Genomic DNA, 19,061 nt, shown 5'->3' on the forward strand with positions numbered 1-19,061 from the left:
TAACTATTTTAATTCCTTTTAAATGCTAAAGGTAAAGCTAATGTCATCCAGGTTATATTAGGCTAAAAATACAGATATGTTTGTGTACTTGTGGATCTGTCATGCATTTAATCTGAATGTCTTGAAAAGGTATGTAAGTTAGAGCTTTACATAGACATTACAAAGCTTCATAAGAATGCAGTGACAACAACCAAATGTGTTTCTTTTTCGAATCACCAGTAAAAAAAAAAAGGTATCTTTCCACTTTGGCAAAATAACCACTCTTCATTCCTGTTATTTGGGGAATGGCTCAGCATGTCTGTTCAGTGCTGATGCTTTTACATTCTATATCTTCTGATACGTGTCTGTCTATAGCTGGAAGTGACGTGAGCTGAGTTAGGCTTCACTGCATGTACAGCAGCAAATATACCTGTCGTGGTGTATTTATACAGTGTGGGCGTGATCCTGCATAAATAATACTTGCGGTTTTAGTTGTGGGGAGTTTTTTTTCCCCACTTTGAAATCCATTTTGACTGATAGCTGCTGACTTACCTATTGACTGTGGCTCTCCTGCTTTCTTCAGGGAAAATAACTTTACGGTGAAGCAAAAGTGAAGGTGATTCAGTGGTGATAAAAAGGAGAATCAGCAGCACAGCTTGTCTGTGCACTTGACCTGAGCTGTCTTGCCATGTAAGCAGAAAAAGAGAATCTATGGGAAAATTAACACTAAAGTGAGTGGTAATGCAGAATTTTGCGTTACTGGAGTGTGAAATGAAACTGTTAACAGTTCTTTCTTCTGCAGTAAGGGATGTGTGCCATCGACTAGAGAAATGCTATAGAAGTGTAACGCTTTCCTAAGTCATATTTTGAAAAGTTTGAAAAGCTGTGAAGCCAGGAAATGTTCATAACTAAGTGTCATGCTGTTATGAAGCGGAAGATATTTGATGAAGAACTTTTGGTTACAGCTTGACATATTACTTCGTACAAATGATCAGAACCATATGGATTTCGCAACAGGTATCGTTTGTCTTTAAGTAAGTCTCAAGTTTAGTAAAGGCAACTTATTTCACACAGTAATGTCAACATTATGCTGTGATTTTTTTTCTTTTTGCCTCAAAGGGTCAAAGAGGAAAGATTTGTGTTTTAGCTGTGATACTGACTTTGAGGATAAAGAAGATGGTTTGTTCTAAAGTGTTGATATAGGTGAGGCCATGTATACCTGAAAACCTGCTAAGCAGGTTAAGTTGAAATGCAGGAGAGAAGGGACTTCACTACAATGCACCCACATGTGTTAGGAGCAGTTGCTATCCCGTATATGCTATTTTTCAGATGATGTATCACATGCTGAGTCCTACTTAGCCATCCCTACAGCTTGACTGTACAATTGAATCTGCAGTGGTGACTCCATGGGGTTCTTTGTGGGCATGAGAGTCCTTCTGCCTGCTTCTGCTCCCGAGGAAGTCACCGAATTCACCACAGCTATGATGATGTGGTTATAGCAAAGCATCCCTTATGGGATTTCTTTGCTAGGCCTCGATTGCTGCTGGTACAATCCGGTTAGCATTCTACTTGTCATTGAACTTACTTTACATATGTGTGTGTGTGTGTATTAAAAAAAGTAATTCCTATATATAAATAAATAAAACAGTATAAAAAGGGAAAAAGCAAACCCAGTACTTATTCTTTTCTTTCAATATTTTTTTTTCTCTCTTTTCTTTCTTTCTTTTCAGATCTTAACTTAGAAATCTTCCAAATTCAGCTCTAACGTTAAGCATTTTTTATGGAAGAACGAAGTTGAAATACAGTAGGTAAAGACATTATAGAAATCTGATCCCATATGTTTTTACCAACTTAATTATTGTTCAATTCTGTAGTTTTTGCTTTTACTTCTTAGTTGTGGAGTAACTTTATTCTTCTGGTGCTGTCAGCAGTTATAGTAGTGAGGAGCTTCAATAATGTGTTGTTTAAATAGAAGCTCTGTATAAATATTATTGATTATGAACATTGATTATAGAAAATGTCGTGACCAATTCATGGGTTTTATTGGGAGGATTTTCACATTAATCACCACAACAAAAGTTTGGAAAACAGTAAACGAGTGATGGAAAAATAACAACATTTATAAGATAGAAGGAGTTATTTTCTTAATTTTCCAGCTGATGAGTTGGTGCATATAAAAAGACAGACATCAGATTGCTTTTGCTATCATGATACAATATATTTTTCTGTAGTCCAGAGGTTAAGTTCTATCTTATTTGATAATAAACTTATTCAGTTTTCTGACTTAAAATTAACCTGCTTCTCAAATTTGAAATGAAATGGAAGCAGTCAAAAAAGGTGGAATAACCAATCATTTAATCAGATATTAAAATTGTATTTAGATGTATTTCTATATTTATTTATTTATAAAATTGCATTTAAATAGATTGATAAAACTCTTTATTGGAAAAAATACTTTGCCTTAATATGAATTGAAGAGGATTAGGATTTAATAAAGTGAATTACTGTTTTCTATTTGAGGGGGGGAAATATTTTCCCCCAAGGCTTTGCTTTTAAAACTACCATCTTTCTTCCCAGATGTTCTTGAATACATTCTGCATTGTTTTAAAACAACTCTAATCTTTAATACGATTATCTGTAAACTTCTTTTGTTGACTGAGGGATTTTTTCAGATTATCAAATAATTTTATATAGAAATCCTCCTTTTCTTGGTGCATACCGTAAGTCTCCATTGCCTGCCCAAGGCAGTGCCCCAAATGAAGCCGACTGACATCAATTATTGATGATTATTTTCTGCACACTGGGAAGTGAAATCGAGTCTCCGGTCTCGATTCGTGGTTTGTTTCAAACATAGGGTAATGAGAGCAGGTGCAGGGAGACACCGGAGCGTGTGCATTGATTTGCAGCATAAGCATAGATATGTTACTTAAGAGTATATGGGATTGAGAAGAGAAAATGGTTGGAGCTGAAGTTGTCGTGTGCTTTTAAAGAACTTGATCACTATGTTTTCCTGGTACCCATACACCAAAATGAGAGGAGCTATTTTCTCTCCTCGTGGTGGTATCTCATTACGCTGGGGCACGGGATAGCACTTAACAGGAGGGAATTACCCCTCCGTCCCAGTTCTCCATCCCACCTAAGTATGGCCTGATCTGATTTGCTCTGAGTCCATCAGACTTCACAAGCTAAAATTGTACTCCGTGTTTCTCATGCACCAATAACTTTTCTTTCACTGGTTTTTTTTAAGTGTGCAATCAAGCAACCTAACATTGGAACTGTGCTTGTACATCCCTCATGCTACTCCCTTTTGTGTTCGTTCCTTGCATGGGACTGGGCTGCTGGGGAAAAAAAGCTTCTGAACAGAAACCAGCAGCTGGTTTACAACCTGGGTTACAACACAGGTTCAGCAGGGGTGCAGAAAACTGAAAGGCAGTGGGTAAGCTAAAAAGTGGCATTTCTTAATTTTGTAAATTAGCTTGCAACCTGAATCATCATGTTTTAACATTGCTATGTGTAATTTTTGACATTGTCTTTTTAAATGACTGCAGCAGTTGCAGCAACTACATCATTAGTAAAATCCTTACTGCTTATGAGGTTTAGAAGGAGCTGGCAATACTGCCTGAGCTACAAGACAGCTTAGAGACAGGAGGAAACTTTATTATCCTATAGAGGAAAAGTAGTCTGTTTTTTTTCTGGAGGACAAAATGATCAATGAGGATTTGGGTCCAGCCAGGTTTCCCCCACTGCAAGTTCTTTCCAACACTAGCAGCCTCTCGCGGGTCCAGCTGCCTGGGTTTCCCTGCAAAGTGTTTGCTCTTGGGTATTGTTTTGGCAAGCTGTCTTCAGGCTTTCTGAAGAACAGACAAAAGAAGGGAAATACAAATTTTTTTCAAAACCCAATGCGGAATTTCTTGGGACAAGCAAGCTGTGCAGGCACATGAGGATTTTTCACGTTTGAAGTTGTCGCAGGGAAAAAAGGTCAAATGTGAATACAGGAGCCTGGTGTTTCCCCATCAGGCCTGCCCCTCCATCCTCTGGATGCAGGAGTTCAAACGCCAAATGTAGCAGGGGGAAGTAAGAAGTAAGCAAAAGAGGATGCGTCTTCAAAGGACAAATCAGTGCTGTGAGAGCTTCCCTTGCTGGCAAAAGCCTGAGTAAGCAGGTGGGGCTGGCAGCGTGCCCTGAAGGTTAACGTAGTCAGTCGCCAAGCCGCAGGGGGAGGCGAAGCCCTCCCTTCTGCTGGGGTGCTCAAGAAAGATGCTCTGAAAAGGCTTCTGGCTGCTGCCTCTCATTTCACCTGGGGTGCTGGGAGAAAGAAATGGTAGCTAGGACCGAGACGATGCAAGACTAAAAAAAAAAATAATAAAAAAATCAATGTATTTAGTATCAGTGGCATTTAGAACCATGCTGGTTTCTTTGGTGGGCTCCGAGCAGCAGCAGGGCCCGCGCTTCATTTCTTCTGCAGCTCAGCTGCCTGGGCGGGCTCAGAGGCTGCCATCCGCCCTCCCAACCAGCTGAGCTGCCCGCTGCGCTAGCCGAGGTTTTATGGTGCCTCTGAGGCTATTGCTGGATATCAAGTCTATATTGGAGAAATACTGCCAAATTTTTTTTAGCGCTAATGCAGGAGAGGTCTAGCTGAGCACAGAGACAGTGATATTGTTAATTTTCCAGGCTGTTGCTATCTTACTCTCAGCTGTCCCTAGACATCATCACCATTTTATGTTTGCTCTCTAATGGCATGAGCCAGGATGTCATAATATCCAAAATCAAATGTACCAGAAAATATAATAAATTAGAGTCGGGCTAGCAGAGTAATTGAAGAATAAACTGAATTTTAAACAACACAAGATTGCGTTCTGAACCGATTGCTATGCACAAACTGTACCAGAGGAGTGCGACTTCATGTAGATTTACAATTGATGGCGGCATTTCCTAGATTCCTACTGGTAATAAAGAAACGAAAATGGTTTGAACTTTTGAGTTAGTACCACAACATATTATTGCAGTGAAGGAGAAGTACCATTCTAGTTACACTGCAAAGTAATTCCGGAAGAAAAATTTTTTTGTGTGCTTTATTTATTTATTTAAGAGGTTTACATGTATTTAGCAATTCGGGAGTTTATAAAGCCACAAAGTGAATGCAGGCTTTGGCATGGAAAGAACTAAGTTTGTCCTCAACTCCTAATCTAATTCTTCTAGAAGAAATTACTTAGGGAATGTAGCAGTACAGTGGATTCCTCTCCATTCAGAAAATTGAGTTTAAGGTCATTTGGTGTCCTTAGGAATTCTAAGGTTGTTTGCCAGGTCAGTTTTACAGCAGATAGGCTGCATATTTTGTTTGAATAATTTTCTTACAATTTTTATTTCGTTATAAACAGGTAACGCACATACATAAGACATTTAAAAAATAACCCTCTAGCTGTGATGCTAGTAGAGATGTAGGGAGGTGGCATAAGAATCTCTGTTTTTGTGAGCTAGAAGTTACCTCGGCTGAGCCCTGGCAGCTGGGCCTACGTGTTCTCCTGGTCTGTTGAAACGTGAAATGAGATAGTGCTAGTGAAAGCCACCCTGAAGGCTGCTCTTGTAACCACAAGTTACGGAAAAGCCTCTGAAATGCAAATAGTCAGTAGCAGGTATTTGCTAAAAGATAACAAATGTTGTTTGAGCTGCTGGATTGAACAATCTGAGTGGACTGTAGGAAAGCGGGTCCTGTGCAGAGACATTGGTGTTGAGGTAGTCAAGCTGCTGAGGTGCAGAGAAATCTGAAAAACGTTTTTGACCGTACTTTATTTTCTATTCATCCTAATTTTGAGAGTGCAAAGGAAATTTTGTAGGGATGAGATTTTTGGCGGCAATAATTCAAGCTCAAGGAAAGACTCTGCCGCTTCCAAAATTATGTTATGCAGTGAAATACCAACGGATGGAAGGGCTGTTCAGTGGTGGAAATCAAGCATAAGCCTTCTTTGGTGGCAGGGAGGGCAGGAAGGCAAAAAAGCAGTGTTACTGCACTGAAAGAATCTAATGTTGTAGTGATAAGCAGTATGATTTAAGTGAATACTTTTAAGTTTAAAGGTTTAAGTTGTATTTAAACATGAAATGGTTTTGTTTATTTTCATGATTGTAAAATTTAAATAAGGTTCTCTACCAGGAATGGTCATGAAATACATTTGATTTTTAAACTAATTTTATAAAATAGTGAAAAAAGGTAGCTCTTGTGAGTTAAATACTTGAATATGGACAGTAAGCTTTAGCATTATTAAACTAATTCAAAGTGCTGTAAATCCATCGATTTAAATTACTTCACTGTGCCACAACCTAATGGAAGCAGAAATTAATCTAGAAGGTGCACTTAATAAACTACTTACATCCCCTGTGTAATATTTAAAATGAATTATTTTTCTGTATATATTTTGATCACTTAATAACTTACCTCCTCGCGTCCATCCTGCGTCTCCATAGAAGTGGGCTCAGGGGTCACCGGGAGGCAGGAGGGAGGACGTGCGGCTGCTGCCTGTCCCTCCAGGCTGCCTGGGGAGATAGCAAGGGCCAGTTTCATAAACAAGCTGCAGACCACCACAGCTCTGGCTCTTCAAACTTGTGTAGCAGAAAACTTGGGGGAATGGCGTTATAAAGGGAAAAAATAATCTGCCTATCAATAGGGGAAAATAGGCAGCATTTAACCCATCTAGAAAGAAGCAAACTTGAGCAGTACAGGAATTCCTACAGGCAGGTTTTGAGGAAGGTCATCTTCAGGATCTGATAGTTCTACTCTCTTCAATGGCAGGTTCTGATATTTTGTGGAAAATTCAGAGCTGAATTTTCACTGAAGTGGAAAATTCAGGGCTCTCCTGTCCTACTGAGGTCTCCCTGTTCCTCTTCCCCTGTCCCGCATCCCAGGTGACTTTTGGCAAGTTACACAAACACCATTTATCTTTGAGAGCTTCCCCAGCAGGACATGACACTTGTAACACTTGTACAATTAAGCCTTTCTCTAGCTGTGATCAGTCTCTTTTTCGTTTGTTACCTAGTTAACCTAGCACATGAAATCTGCGTACCATGGACGTGCTCTTACTGCAGGTAAGACCACTTGAGAAAGTTTGAGTGCAGTTGTTAGGGGTGTATATATAATGGGTAAATGGAGTTCTTTTAAGGAGTTGTGGAGCATCGTTTTCTTTCAAAATATATTAGCGGCATGGAAGAAGGCAAGCATTTCTGATAAGGTTTATTTCAACAGTAAATGTTAGAAACAAGTCAGCAATATTGAGCAGCCCAGATCGTTTTGGAAGCTGCAGGCAGTTGAATGATACATTACAATTTAAGCAATATATTTTCTATAACATTTAGAAGCAGAAAATCTAAACCATTTTCAGAGGGTGAGTGCATCCTGGAAACATGCAACAGTCATCACAATAAACCATTGGAAAACAGCTCTGTGTTCAGTCCCATGGTAAGATGCCTAGGAGTCCTTCGAGGAAGGATACGTAAGGGAGTATTAACAAGGAACCCAAGGGTGCTCTTGCTGGTGTAGGGGGCACAGGTGGTACCTGGGACCTGTTGGTTTCTGATGTGAATACTCTTAAGGAGTTAACACATGAAAGCTGGAAAGACTTAAAAAAAAAAGAAAAATTATTAGAGGCTGCTTTATGGTATTTATTCAAGAACCCTTCTTTCCTCATCTAATTGGTAAATAAACCATAGTGCATAAAAGTAATGGGAGGTTTCATCATTTTAAAGAGATGTTTACATATCTGACAGGCAGCTAATACAGCTAGGTAGGCCTGGTAATGGTTTGCTACAGACTGAGTAAATATCATAAATACTTAAGGATGGGAAACCCTCAGGAACAGTAAACATGACTAGCTAATACCAATAAGTAAAGATTTCACTGCTGGATGCAAAATTGCAGAAATGTGTATTTAATGTGTACACGCAAACTAATTGCTTCAGCTAGATGCATTGTATAGTGATGCTATTGGGATCAGCACTTAATGGTACAATTTCTATTAAAGAATGCTTTTCCTGTAGTAGGTGGGCAGGGAGCCAATGCTACATAAAGTCATAGATGTCATCCCAGGGCTGCTGATAGGGGGGACAGGTAGGACCAGAGATCCTGAGACCGATGCATGAGGCAGCCGCATCCATCCTTACGTGCCACTGCTGCTGCGGTGTCGGACTGCTGAGGTTCATTTTATGGTACACTGTTGAGTCCTGTAAGGAAAGCCTTTTAGTCTGGCAACCAACTTTCCAGTGGAGACTGCTATGCTTGAAGAATCTCTCCAGTCTGTTATTTTAAATTATGCATGCCCCAAAGCAGGTATAAATGAATGCTCCTAGTGTGTCCATTAGATAGGGAAATGGACGGCTCATAAATTCAGATGTTGCTCTGTTTCACGTTTGATCAAATAGACTTTGGTTGTAATGTAACAGCACAAAGGCATTTTGAGTTTTGTGAATGCAAGAAGGACTACTAATTCAGTTCAGCTTTATCCCTGAAAAGTCCAATGAAAAAAATGAGGAAGAGCCTTTCACATATTTTGTTACATTGTTTTCCTACCTTGGTAAAAGCTGCTTCTCTTCAGCTTTAATAAAGGATGAAAGGAAGCTTTTCCCACATGAAGGAAAAGGGTGAGAAATTGCAAAATGAGTTTACAAGATTGTCAACAGAAATATTTCATGGGGCTTACAGAGGATCCCTTTGTATGAAAGTGGGAGAACTACAGGTATAAACTAAGCCCCTACACGAGGCGATAGTTTGTTTGAAGTGGCATACCAATAAAATTGTTTTTTTTCCTCCCAGCTCTTCTGCATTTTTGAAGAGGGCATGGAAAAAGCCCATCAAAAGAGTTCATAAAGGTTAAGACCTTTATGGTTGTCAGTGACTTGGAGGTTCTTAGGTAAAGGCATTAAATAAGTGGAGTATACAGTGACTATATCATGGGGCAGTACGTTGTTCTGTCACACCTTACAAAGTTAAAAATGTCATGAGTTCAAAACATGTTTCCCCATATTTATGCACAACATAGAACAGCACAATCGCTCAGCTAAATAAACAGGACATTTTCAATTATAAGGTGCCATTACCTTTGTGTGTTCTTGTCATTTTATGAAATCAGCGGGTGGTTAATTAAATTGCTCCTTTGGACTCTTCTGAAGGCTGTGTATTAATTATATTTTAGTGGTGGTGTGCACATTTCTCAACTTTTTAATGAGGGTAAAAGTTGTTTACTTCTTACTTTGGAAATAGTATTTTTTTTCTTGAGGTTAGTATAATATGGGGTTTTGTGGTGGGTTTTTCTTTCTTTCCAATAAAATCTCATTATTCAGCTGCTCATTGCAATGACGTGGCATGCTTAGTTGAAATCAAATCTTAAATCTTAATTTTCCTGCTGCAAAGCACTGCTAAAACTGTGGAGTCTGTGTGTTAAACCCCGTGTTGATGGAGGGAATAGGTTCATCACTCAGGAGGAGAACATGCTTCCTTCAGCCATTCGGGTCTTTTGAAGACATGGCTCCTGAAGGCAATTTTGGGGCTCAAACCCAGAATTTCAGTTCAGCCCGTTGGCTGAGCAGGCAGATCCTGGCTGTCCTCCTCCACCTTCACCAGTAGTGAGAGCAGTGCTGGTGTTTGGGGGTTTGGAGGGAAGCTTCCGGGCAGCAGGGCTGGGCTGGGGAGCAACTTTTGTATGGCAGGGCGAGGGCTCTGCTTTTACCACCTTCCTTTGCTGTGTGGTGTTTCACCACACTGTTTCACAGTACAGCTAAGATCCCCACGTTAAAAATCTTGGTATCTTGGCAAATGCTGTTTCCAGCCACGACTTTATTTTAATTAATGACAGTTGCATGCTAAAGGAAGCCCATGTAGGTGTAGTATTGGTGTGTTGACAGAGGAGCGCTGTAGCCAGGATTGGTTTATATTGGTTCTCCAGATGAAATGGTGTATTACAGGCAAATGCTCAAACCCAAAGAAAACGCCCCTAGCCAAGTGTAACTATCATTGACATTGTCATTTTAGTGCCATTGGAAATGTCTCTAGCAGAAGTCAAAAGTTTCCATAGCACTCTCTAGGTCTTTGAAATACCATTATAGATTTTATCTCACGGGAAGGAGCAGAACGGGCCTTACTTCTGGTCAGACAATTTATTTAACTGGTCTGGTGGCCTCACCAGGGGTGACGTCTTATCTAGGCCATGCAGCTCTCCTATGAACCAGAAGGACATCAATCCTCTTCATTATGCTATTTATCCAAGCCCATTTGTTTTAAGACCATGCCAAGCCAAGAAGAGTCAAGAAAAACAGTTTTGGTACTTTTTCAGATGGGTAATTTACTTTGCAGTCGTGTTTTCTCAAGTAGAGGCTGGTATAAAGACCTCCCTGAAGTCTTCTGAAGCATCCACTGAGACCTCAAATTGAACCCTTTGCTGCTGGAGCATGCTTGTCTAATGCTGATTTATGGTGGCGTTTGTAGGTTTAAGGTTTTTTTTCATCCACTTCATGGAACTAAGTAAGTGAAGGGAGAGGAGGGTGTCTTGAGGGATATGGTGGTTATCGCATTTAGCTGGCTGTAGACTCTCCTGCATGTCATTTGTATTATGACCAGTATAATGGAAAAATAATACTTAAGTATTCAATTTGAAAGTGGGGTTACTGAAGTCCAATATACTGGACTTTATAAAAGCTGCCATGGAAGATAGTGGTTTGTAGTTTGTGAGTCTGCAAATACGCAGTTGTCACAGTTTAACCCCAGCTGGCAGCTAAGCACCACACAGCCGCTCGCTCACTCCCCGCCGCAGTGGGATGGGGGAGAGAATAGGAAGGGCAAAAGTGAGACAACTCGTGGGTTGAGATAAAGACAGTTTAATAAATAAAGCAAAAGCCACGCACACAAGCAAAGCAAACCAAGGAATTCATTCACCACTTCCCATCGGCAGGCAGGTGTTCAGCCATCTCCAGGAAAGCAGGGCTCCATCACGCGTAACAGGTACTTGGGAAGACAAACGCCATCACTCTGAACGTCCCCCCCTTCCTCCTTCTTCCCCCAGCTTTATATGCTGAACATGACGTCATATGGTGTGGGATATCCCTTTGGTCAGTTGGGGTCAGCTGTCCCAGCTGTGTCCCCTCCCAACTTCTTGTGCACCCCCAGCCTACTCGCTGGTGGGGTGGTGTGAGGAGCAGAGAAGGCCTTGACTCTGTGTAAGCACTGCTCAGCAGTAACTAAAACATCCCTGTGTTATCAGCACTGTTTCCAGCACAAATCCAAAACATGGCCCCATACTAGCTGCTGTGAAGAAAATTAACTCTACCCCAGCCAAAACCAGCACAGCAGTATATCTAGTATTCAGAAAGCCAGGAAGTCAGTTAATTGGAAAGAAAAACCGAACACTTTTTTTTTTTTCCTTACTTAATTGACAAAAGCAGAGTAATTTCAGGATGTAAAACTGACTTTCTGCACTGAATACCCCTCTAGTATTGAGATACTGAACTCTAAAACTGTACAGAAATTGAGGCTTTTTCAGAAAGTATGCGCAGTTTTGAGAACAGTTTCAACATTTCATTTTAATTTCTTTTTTAAAAAGCAGATTTTTCTTAAATAGAGGAGGGGAGGAAAGAAAAATAACGTTATATAATCCAATTTGTTGTTTTTCTTGCAAACATTGTGTTCCTTTACGTAATATTCATAGCACATAGCACATGGAGAGCATGACAGAGACTTGAAATGTCCTGTGTGTGTTGTAAAGCCACTATATACGTGGAGTTATTGTAAGTATTCCTGTGTGTGTGATACCCGCACATGATTGCCGGGTGTGCTTACAAAACTGTGATGCGCTAGATGTAGTAGCACCGTTTCATTATGCATTCATGAGAAATTGCTGGCGACATTTTAGCCTGCGGTTAATTTTAACGTTAGGTTTAGGATTTGAAAAGGACACAGTGTAAGAGAGCGCCTGCAGATCTTTTACGCTGGCTTCTGCTCCAGTTAGTATTTACTTACTAAGCCACAGCTATTAGGGCTTCGCTCGTATTCGTGCGAGGTTAGGTGATTAGATGAATTTACTGCTTTAAGTAAATCAAACCCCGAGAGCTGCTTAGTGGTTATAGGAGGGGCTGGTCCTGTTTTAATTACCCACTGGTGAATTAATTTATGTATACCGGCATGCTGACAACCTTTTTCCTTGAAGTTCCCTGTTGTCATGTGATATCCCCTCCTCCAGGAGAACAACAGTATATCCTTCTTTTCCTTTATGTTGGGCAGGTATGCTGTGCTCCCGCCTCGCCCCTGCTGGGATGGAAGGGTAAGAAATGTAGACTAAAAAGGTGATGAAGGGAAGGGGCTGTCGTGCTCTGTGTTGCAGGTTTTGTAACAGATCCTCAGTGCCGGCTGCCAAAGAATCGTACCTGGGTGTTTCCGGGGCTCCGCTTGGCATTTTAAAGATGCTCTTCTTCAGAGACTGGGCGCCGAGTGCTTAATTGCAGGTTAGACCCTGTGACGAGAATTACAAACAAGAAATGAAGGGAATGCTTTCGATTTGGCTTGTTTCAAATGCATAGGCTATTCTAACCCAAAGTGTAAAGTGAGTCTCTCTTGAATTAGCTGGTTTGTGCTTTTTGGGTTGTGGGTGGTGGTTTTGTTTGGGTTTTTTTTTTTTTGGGGGGGGGGGGGGGTAGGGGGGTGTTTTGGGGGGGGTTTTTTGCATTTCTCTTTCTGAGGGTTTTTCCTAAATTATAGGGTTCTCTGATATGTTGTATTTAACAGGTTGATGCTTTGCAGAATGTTGTGGTCAGGAATCTAAATTTCACTTGCATGAATACAAAGGCTCTTTCTGGTGATTTGCATGTATGTATATGAATTTTTAAAGATTAAAAAATGTTAGCTTTGCTCAGTTGTAAAATTCAAGTTTAAAAATACATTTTATGAATTACATGAGATTTCTGACTTCTTTGTAGTCAGAAGATGAGAAAGAAGAGGTGAAATAAAAAGAAACATTTACGCGAATATAAGCAGAGGTCAGCGTACATTTTGGCTGAAATCAAACCAACATCCTCCTTTCTCACGGCTATTTGTATTATTTATAAATGCATGAGATGTGTATCGAGAGGGGGGCTGGGAAATAAGCTCTTAAATGCGAGAGCTCTTTGGTATCCTAGGATACATATGTAGTAATAGTTGTACAGTTATCCATAAGGTTTTCCAAGAGGCATCCTAGAAACCCTGGTAAACTTCCAGGTAGCCTTTATAACCAGCTTGCAAAAAAGGCTTCTCATTTCGTTGGGTGTTGTGCAGTGCATGCAAACTTTAAGTAACACGAGTCGTCCGGTTAAGACTTTTTTAAAAACAAAAAGGAATGATATACTTCTGAAAAACAGAACAAGAAACAGAAGATCATTCATGCATTTGTTCCTTCTTTTCATTAAATGTTTGCTTTCAGGACTTCTGGGTAGAAAAATAAAAGTTAAGAGCTCTAGTGTGTAGGGATTTTTAAATAACTGTACATAATGTTTTCAAATGGAAATGTTTGTCCCAGAAGAATAATTCCTGTTTCGCTGTTTTTCCAGGATTTGGGGAGGGGAAGGAGGGAGAGAGAAAAATGGGAGAGCAAGTGAGGTGTCATGTCTGGCTGTTAGGAGTTTTTTTAATTGAAGATTTGAAATTGTCGGTGAGGTTCAGTGGTTTTGTTTGTATATTTTCTTACCCTAAGCATGCTGTGTACCAATGTTTACAATAATTATTTGGGACAAGGTTTTATAGCTAGTTCATCGCATGCTTTGACCCCCAGTTTGCAGCTAGATAAGGAATCTCTGAGCCAAAGCGTCCCCTCAGTTGCATTCACAAGTCTGAAGGGAGTCAGGAGGGCAGTGGAGAATGTGGGTCTCCAGCCAGCCAGAGCCCCAGCAGACGAGCTGTTCTCCAAATCCAGTATCCAAAAAAAAAATCCATCTTTTATTGCCTGTGGGAAAGGTGCCGTGATTTATTTTTATTTACTTAGTGAAAAAAACCAGGACTCTTTGTAAACCCTTTTAGCTTTAAATTTACTTCCATTTAGTAGTTGTGGTTGGCTGAAACTAAAGCAACACAATGTGCTTTAAAAACAAAATAAGTATCAGTTCAGAATTTAACCTTATTGAAACTCTCATGTTCGGTTAAACCGGTTTGTATGGACAAGCAGTAAATCCGAGTTCATATATTTCCCATTCTGAAGTTCATAAAGGGAAATGTATGCAAATCACTCCTTTTAGCCAAAGTATGTTACATTATTGCTGCAGCTTTCTAGTGTAACTTCTCAGCTCTGTGAAAGGTTTTGCCTTTTCCATCTTAAAATTGTTCAGCTAGGATGGCCTTTTCAGGACTCTTTCCTTTTCCCTGTATGTTTTCTTTACAGTTCACTCAATATATGGAGGCAGACTAGTTGCCTGGGATTTTATTTATTGTTTCTCTGTTCTCATCCCTATGACTGATAATAAGAGACGGCGTTGCTTGTAGTTGAGTCTACTGCTTTTAAAGTAAGATGTCTCCTTTGAATGAAAATCTTATCATGCTCTTGACTGCACTTCTGGTTTTCAGATTGCACACCAAAAGGACAGGATGATGGCTTTTAATTACCCTGTTTGCCCACTTCTTGGTTCATGAAATTGGAATTATTAGCTTTTTAACTCTCAAAACCAGGGAAAATCAGGCTGGTTTTTATTGCAATATTAAACAATTCTTTACAGAAATGTGAAATGTTGTTTTTCTGACCCAAATGTCTGTGTCTAGCTGGAAACTAATAACCGTAGAGCAGACTAATTTTTTGTGTGGATTCCCTCACACTTCTCTATATTGCAAGCTTAATGAAGAAGGCACCCTTCTCAGGATAAAGTGTGCACTCATTTCCTAGGTATTCCCTAGCTTTTTCGCAGCTCTGCCAGATGAAAATGACTTGTGGCATAGTCTATTTGACCCACTAGACCCTGTTCCTGTGAGCCGCTGGACTGCTCTGAACTTGATAGTAAGTTTGAGTCATTTCTTACATGATCTGGATTTTGTGAACTGGCAGTTTGCAGGTTGAACTTCTGACTAATTCCTTGAATCCCCATTGTTGCTGATAGGAGCAGAGAAGCTTGGAAATACGTTATTTCCAAACGCTCCATCGCATGCTAGTGCCATCGCATTAAGTTAACCTGGCCTTATCAACACAGCTGCTACTGCTGCTTATTCTGTAGGAAGGGTAGGCAGGTGTCTACAGCAGCACTGGACCTTGTGTAGCACTTCTGGGGTCTCATCGTCTTGGGGCACAGCACTGCTCCCTCTTTATGAAAAAGAGATATATCCCATGCGAATGTGAGTCTCATCTCACAGAGACAGCATTATCTTTTGGGCTCATTTGTACGGCTCCCAGTGCAGTAGGAGCGTTGTCTGTGATGGTTCCTGGCTTTTGGACAATATAGCAATTAAAAAAACCTAGGTTTATAAAGTTTAAAAAATTGTTTCATCTAAGAATCTGGCGTAAAACATGTGAAAGTGTTTAGCATGGGTTAGGAGTAACAGAAAAAGTATGGAAATAAATGAGAGTGTGAATTTTTTATGTCTGTGAACCTAACCTAACTTGTTGAGAAGTGCTTGGTTTGGGAAAATGAGCATTGTGGTTAGGGAGTGCAAAAAAGATGGGCACTCCTGAGGCTGAATCGTCTGCGTCTTAAAGACCTTTTTCCAAAAGCAATGCTAATGAAGTAGTAGCCTTCAAAGCAAGACTGGTATTTTAAGAGCTAGCTCTTAAGTGTTGAATACATAGAATAAATGAGGAAGTGAAAATTGTATCATCCCCCACAGAATCTCAAATGCAAAATTTCAGCGTGCTGAGAAGAGATTGGACAGGGAGGAGGAGGAGAAGGTTGGCTCCTTCCCAATGTAGCATGCTTCTGTCAGCCTCTTTTGCTGGAGCCATTTTGACCACGGATACAGAAAACTGGTGCCTGAAGTTAGGGATCTGAACATCTTACCTGGTGGGGCTCTTTAGCGCATCGCTCCTTTCCCACTCTCTTCCCAAAATGTGGTGAACCAGAATTCCCTACTGCCGTGAGTAAATGTCTTCTATATGTTTTGCAAACTCATGATTAAGTATCTGAGAACTGAAATGCATTTTTCTTTCATAAATTCTAGGCCTTTGTTTTTTTAACATCTCAGCTTTTGTTCGCTAGATGAGCATAGCAGTTGGAGCCCTGATGCCTCCCCACTCCACCAAACTTCTCCTGACCCTTCCCCCTGTTTGCTTGTGGGACAAGTACCCTTCTCAGAGCACTTAACCCTATTGTGCTTTTATTGGACAATTTTATTCTACTTTATTTCTTTATTTATAGTTACATAAATATATGTTCTGTATAATTTCTGCATATAGCTACCAGTTTGGTATTTTACATAGGTGCTACCACTTATGTGTCTTTAGTGTCAATTTTTTTCTTTGATTTTATTTTAATTTGTACTACTGACTTAGAAGGTAATGATTTTCATTTGTCTGCCTTTGTTTAGGAATCTTATTTTTTTAAACAAAGAGAAAGAGATGACCAAGGAAAGCAGACAGAAATGCTGTAACAGCAGTTCAGCGCTCACTCCTCCACATTATGCATTCTGCGAGGGGGAGGTAGAAGATTGCTGCTTAATATTTAGCCCCGTCACTCATTTGAGAATACATACCAGGACCTGTTGGCTTACTGTGTGTTACTATACATCTTTGCTAACATTTTCACTTGAATCTTAAAGGACTGTTTTTCAACAGTGCTCCTACTGAAGTAGTTTCTTTCTAAGAGCACTAAAAGGATTCAGGGGACACACTGCAGCAGCCAAACTTTGCACCTCAGGCAGATAAATAACTGCACTGTAAAAGCCTCCCTGTCTGATAGGTGCTGGAATTCTGGGTTTTTTTAATATATATATGTATGTATGTATTTAACATGCAGTCAGCCAAGCTAATAGGGAAAATAATTGAAATAAACAGCTGGCAAACATGGTTAGGGGATAAATGTTTTAGGAAAAATGTTTGGGTTTTTTGTTGTTTTTTTTTAATTCAGCAAATGTCTCCACCCTTTCTTGGTGGCTGTGGAAATTACAAGGGCTGAAGTGGAGAATATATGATTCCTACAGTTGGACTAAAACCAAATGCAGTGTTGTCTTTGCTTCCATATTCTTTGTCTCTGTCAAATCTGTGTAACCAGAGTTGACTTACATAGTCAACTCAATGTCCGCTTCCCTCTGAATCCTGTCTGGAGGCCCCGGATCAAGTACTTGTCTATTGTATATGTAAAGACCTGTTTACATACAAAATATTTAAATGTTTTTTATTTAAGATACTATTTGTATATCTAAGACTACAGCTTCTAGATCTAACATGTTCGTGTTATGTAAATTCTGATGATGCGTGGAGCCATTTATTTTCAGTATCTGTGTACAGAGTACATCTGTCTGAGGTACGGTACATGTACATACACAGAGCGTAAGCAGAAGATCTCAATGTAAAGTTTTTATTTTCTGACAAGTGTCCTACAAAATAATGTGGGGTATTTTTGTAGTATTATAAATGTATATTTATATATACAAGAGCATAAGGACAGGTCGCGTTCTGCCTTTCCTGTGTGCTCAAAGCTGGGTCAGGCAGCTGGCTCTGAAGATAAACCTTTTTACGCGAATCAGAAGGAAAATTCTCCCTGGAAATTAGGTGGAAATTAAGTTATGTACAGCAGCAAAGCGAAACGTCTTCAGCAGAGTTAATAGGGAGAGGCGCAGTCATCACCCTAAAGCATTAAGAATCCAAGAACTTTCCTTTATCGTGGAGTTAATTCAAGTGGCAGCTAGCGGATGGCATCCTAAAGTCATTCCCAGGCACGGACAGGGACTGCACAGGCATGGCAGTGCTTTCAGGATGAGTCACCTGCTTGCCAAGGGGTGGCCGGAGCCAGCACAGCTTTCGGCTGCTCCCCGGTCGCACTGGGCTGCAGACCAAGTGGGGTGGTTTCACAGGTGAACCAGTCACTCTGCGTGCGGTGTTTGGCCTGCATGTAGGTAGCCCGAGTTAAACACTGTTTTGAATGTGGGCTTAAGAAGGCTTTTATTTTCTTCTTTTTTGGAGAGTCCTGATGTGGCGATGTTTGTTTTCTTTCATTAGGGAGATAATAAGCAGTCTCTAGGCAGGGCAGGCTGGTTTAGGGGATTGCCTTAGGTCTTCAAATGATGCTCCTGAGCTGCCAGGGTGCTGTTTGGCAGGTTGAGGCTGGAGGCTGAAGCCGCAAACCTTCTGTCTAGACCATCCTCTGCATTTTTTCTCCCATACTTTCAGGTTTCTTCCTCTGGCCATGGGTTGTCACGGGTTCCTCGCAGCCGATGGGTACTCGCTCCTGTGGAGGACTCTGCCTGCTTTCCTGCAGAGCAAGGACAGCATGGGGCTTATCATTTACCTGAGCCGCCTCTAAAGCATGTCCTCTTGGCTCCGTCTCGCACAGATCTTAGAAATCCTTGTTTTGAGAGAGATTGTTCTTTTTTGTTAGCTTAGTAGGGGGTAGCTTCATTTTTTTCATGATGTGGCTGAGCTAAAGAACTGCTTAGTAACAGCATAGTTTACCTTTCAAAATAGCTTTCCACCATCACTTGGGTTGTGGTTGATGCAGGAAACCAGCTGTAACACGTTAGGCAAGGTGGCATACGCCCAAAGGAAGAGATGGGGCTGGTGTTTCTCCCTGAAAATAGTTAGTCCTGTGATTTAACTACCGAGAAAGTTCTTTTATCCTTCTTTCCACCCCTCCACCCCCAGCTTCTCTCTGTCATCAAAACCATTTTGTGATTAATCCAAGTGTTGTCTCCCTGAATTTCCTCCATGCACACCCATAGTGCAGAGCACTATGCAGAGCATAGAAGAAGGGAACATAGCTCACCGCTTCCTTCTTCATTTTCTTTGAATCGCTTCAGCTCCTTAAAATTTGAATTAATCAAATCAAATTCTCTCTGTGCATAACCAGGAACCAGCTACGTTTAATCTAGTTAAGTGTTTTCTGTTCATCCATGAAAGTCCCCGTTTCAGGGCAAAGTGCATAGGGGAGGGCTTTCCAGAAGGTTTAGCATC

General features: G+C 40.6%; 1 protein-coding gene across 9 annotated transcripts in view; it reads left to right on the plus strand.

Annotated features, from left to right (window-relative positions):
• The window catches only part of LNX2 (ligand of numb-protein X 2), a 63,741-nt gene that overhangs the window by 6,437 nt on the left and 38,243 nt on the right, over positions 1-19,061 (plus strand). For 3 of the 9 annotated variants that reach the window (XM_076328029.1, XM_076328033.1, XM_076328035.1), the window contains 3 exons: positions 563-669; positions 782-996; positions 1,710-1,787. The exons of 2 other annotated variants lie outside the window; for them this stretch is intronic. The gene's annotated coding sequence lies outside the window, so the exon portion shown is untranslated. Of the gene's footprint in view, positions 1-562; positions 670-781; positions 997-1,098; positions 1,183-1,709; positions 1,788-15,901; positions 16,031-19,061 lie in introns of those variants that run through there. 4 more of the 9 variants (XM_076328031.1, XM_076328030.1, XM_076328032.1 and 1 more) reach the window with 4 other exon arrangements.

The sequence above is a fragment of the Aptenodytes patagonicus genome, chromosome 1, assembly GCF_965638725.1.
Source record: "Aptenodytes patagonicus chromosome 1, bAptPat1.pri.cur, whole genome shotgun sequence".
In the NCBI taxonomy this organism is placed as follows: domain Eukaryota; kingdom Metazoa; phylum Chordata; class Aves; order Sphenisciformes; family Spheniscidae; genus Aptenodytes; species Aptenodytes patagonicus.